Genomic DNA, 4,406 nt, shown 5'->3' with positions numbered 1-4,406 from the left:
TGGACAGCCATATACTAAGGAATGAAACTGGATCACTATCTTACATCATATGCAAGTATCAACTCTAAATGGATTAAAGATCGAACATAATACCTGAAACCATAAAATTCCTAGAAGAAGACATAGATGGTGAGCTCCTTGACATAGGTCTTGGCAATGATTTTTTGAATCTAACAGCAAGAGTAAAGTAACAAAAGTAAAATATACAAGTGGAATTATAACAAACTAAAAAGCTTTGGCACAGCAAAAAAAAAAAAAAAAAAAAAAACACTGACAAAATGAAAAACCAACCTATTTTATGGGGAAAATATCTGCAAATCATATATCTGATAAAGAGTTATCCAAAATATATGAAGAACTCACAACTCAATAGCAAAACACAAACAATTCCATTAAAAAATGGGCAGAAGCTCTGAACAGATACTTTTTCCAAAAAAGACATACAGATGGCCAATAGTACATGAAAAGATGATCAACATCATTAATCATCAGGAAAATGCAAATCAAAACCACAGTGAAGTACCAACTCATACCTGTCAAAATGGTTAGCATCAAAACAATAAGAAATAACAAGTGTTGGCACGGATATGGAGAGAAGGGAGCCCTATACACTGCTGATAGGAATGTAAAGTGGTTCTATCACTATGTAAAACATCTAACATAGAGGTTCCTCAAAAAATTAAAAATAGAACTACCATATGGCCCAGCAATTCTACTGGGAATTTATGCAAAAACAAAAATACTAATTCAAAAAGATAACTGCACCACTTAAAGCACTATTTTACAGAGACAAGAAATGGAAACAAGTGTCATTGATGGATGAATAAACAAATTGTTTATTACAATGGAATATTATTTAATACAATGGAATATTATTCAGCCATAAAAAAGAATGAAAAAAATTTTTTAAAAAGAATGAAATCTTGCATTTTGTGACAACATGGATGGACCTCGAGGGCATTATGCTAAGTGAAATAAGTGAGACAGACAGAGACAATCATATAATCTCTTATATGTGGAATCTAAAAACATATATATTTATACACATACACACACACACACACACACACACACACACACACACACACACATATAGAGAAAGAGAGTTCTCAAAACCAAGCTCACAGATACAGAACAAGATTGGTGGTTATCATAGACAAGGGATGGAAGTGGGAGAAATAATGGGTGAAGGGGAGGGCAAAAGATTAAAAAAAATAGATTGGGAACATCCTGTGCTTTTTAAAATCTATCTCTTACTCTGGAAAGAGTTTGGCAAATTTTATACAGTTTCACAGACATAAGTCACACTTCCCTGGCTGAGTTACCCAAATCTTTACAGGTTCCATTTTGTACCCAAGGTCTTAGGGGTAGAGGGAAAAAAACAAAAGAAGATGAAGAAGAAGGAGAGGGGAGGGGAAGGGGGGGGAAGTGGAAAGGGACAAAGAAGGAAGAGAAGAAGAGGAAGACAATGAAGAAGAAGAAGAAAAAAAAGAAGAAGAATCTCTCTAGTATAGCGTAACAAAAGGTGATGTAAAAATTAAATTTCCACTGGTCACCTAACCTTTGCCTTATCTACCAACCCTACCAACAGAAGAGCTGACCCAATAAAATTTTTCCTAATTTGTTACTTACATGAAAAAATACTTACAAAAAATAAAAAATAAAATTACATTTTATTGTACAATTGACAAATTCTCTTTATTGAAGACAATAACATTACATAAAAAGAAATACAAAATTCAAGAATATTTGTTATTAGGAATGTAAAAAAAATGAGATAGAATTAAGAAAAAAATGATCAAAAAGAACACAAGAGGAGATAGACCTCTGTTCCATATGGATAGATGTTACTGTGATTTGTCCTATAGAAACGACCACCTGAACTTGCACATACACAAGCAAGCCAGGAAATGTCTGTGAGACTCATGCTATATAAATAACCTTGGGAGCCTGGTTATTTAAAATACATTATCTGGCCTCCAGGTCAGAACTGGCCCTTCTGTTCTGGATGTCAAGAGCTACAAACCTGTCTCACATCCCCTCTTGCTCCAGGCTAGTCTGGCCCCTGGAATGGAATCTGGGAGGAGACGAGACATATATAGCCCAGGCTCTTTTAAACATAACATAGAAATGCAACTTGCTCCAAACTGCAATGTAAGTGAACAAATGTTTAATTTCAAACCCTGTTATTTGGCCTATAAATATGGCCCTAATGGGGATGGTCAATTCAAAGTCTCACCTGAGAGGAGGACACTCTCTGCTCAGGCCTTTCAATTGGGACTCTGGCCTGGATGTTCCATGGGGCTTCCCCAGCTAATGAGGCTGGATGTTGTAAGTACCCAATTTGATGTAACTTTGCCTTATTCTCATTTACTGCATACTACTACCTTTATCTATGTGAAGATTCCTTTTCTATTATGTTTCTATAATAATAATAGAGTTTTCTTTCCTTTTTGAAACTGAAACACGGCTGTTATGAATCTTTTGTTCAGAACAACCCCATGGAGATTTGGGGAGCTAAATATACAATAAAAAGGAAAACACAAAGAAAATCACATGAAAATACGGATGAAAATATGGAAAGCAATAACAAAGATCTAAGAGAAAGAAATGATAGGCAAAAAATGCTCAAATATGCATATGAGTCCCCAAAAAGAAAACTAAAGCAAATAAAACAGAAAAAAATTCATATAATTTAAGTAAACATGCCTGAAATAAAAAAGACTTAAATCTTTATTCAAAAAAGACATACGATGTACCCAAGGAAATCATCCCACAATAGTTAACACCAAGATATATTGTAGTAAAACTACTAGACTTTAAGAAAAGGAAAAAATTATTTGGGTATCCAAACAAAAGAACAGGTTACATATGAGAAGCAGAAAATAAAACTGACATCAGACTTCTCAAAAGCAAAATTTTCTGGTGAGAACAATGGAATAATATTTTAAGAGATATTCTGAGAAAGAAACTATAAGCCAAGGATTTTATATCCATCTTTAAAAATGAAAGCTTCAACCAATTATGAATTTGCAAATACTCAGAGATATTGATTCCATAAGTTTTTCCTGAGTATTCTACTAGAAAATGAGCTTCAAATAAATTGAGCTTCAGCATATAAAAAATGGACTGAGCGCTGAACATATTTAACTACAGAATTAAGGTTAAAAGATGATGATAGGGCAGGGGTGCCTGGTTGGCTCAGTTGGTTGAGTGACCGACTCTTGGTTTCAGCTCAGGTCATGATCTCGGGGTCATGAAACTGAGCCCTGCATTGGGCTCTCTGCTCAGTGGGTAGGCTGCTTGGGATTCTCCATCCCTCTCTCTGCCCCTCCCCCAACTTGCATGCATGCTCGCTCACACTCTCTCTGTCTCTCAAATAAATAAATAAATCTTTAAGAAAAAAAGATGATGATAGAGCAAAAAAATAGTATGAAAGTGCTGTATGCTCTGACAATGTAAAGATGGCACAGCTAACAAAAAAAGAAGGAAAGGGGGAAGAATATGTGGAAACATCAGTAGAATTGGTGAAGTTCCCCTTCTTAATGGAATGGGTTTATGAATGCTCAGTTTATTATTATGCTTTAAATGTAGATATGTGATACATATTTCTAAACTTTTTTTGAAAGAATTTTTGAGGTGTTAAGATATCTCTTCACTCCACATGTAAATAAATACTGCAATATCCAGCAAATTTTGTAAAATGGGATAATCCTTATCAATGATCAGCCTTCAGAAATGGGTCACAAAGGTAAACTCTGGGTTTGTTTTTTTTGTAAACCAACATAAAGATTCCAAAAGAAAATATGCACTGATTAAAATCAGTAAGCAGCCACTGCTTTGGGATATGTACTGGGGGGGGGGGAGGGGAGAGGGAGGAGGATTCTTAAAGAAAATAAAATTTTTTAATCTCTTTGTGGAATAAGAAAGATTCTTTTTTTAAAATTAAAATGGGCCTGACATTTGGAAAGCCAAACCAATTGCTAAAGCATTTGACTTTAAACCATGCTTTAAACACTGTTGGAAATGGAAAGAAGTCTGAAGCAGTGGAAGTTCTCACTTGTGGGTTAAGACAAGTACCAATGCTCTCCAAGTATGTCTTAGTAATTAGTGGCTGGCATGGCTCCTTTAAGTCTGTTGCTTACCATCTGTGATGTCTTTAGTTAGCCAATCTCTAGCTCCTTATTAAACAAGAAGACTATTCAACCAAATGATATTCTGAGCTATTGATTACTGAGTCAAGCACCAGTGCTACATATGGAGGCCAAATTTCTTTGATCCTTGTCTTCTGTGAAGAAAGGGGCTAAAGAGGTGTATGAAAGAAAGTTGGCCCACCTGGTGGTGAACAAATAAATACAAGTGTGTCTTGTCTTTTATGCATGTGACTTCTGGAAGAAAAATGCATT

The sequence above is a fragment of the Ursus americanus genome, chromosome 20 (genome assembly GCF_024610735.1).
Source record: "Ursus americanus isolate L20-20 chromosome 20, mUrsAme1.1.p, whole genome shotgun sequence".
Lineage (NCBI taxonomy): Eukaryota > Metazoa > Chordata > Mammalia > Carnivora > Ursidae > Ursus > Ursus americanus.
The sequence above is the reverse complement of the archived record's forward strand: the minus strand, read 5'-3'. Positions refer to the sequence as shown.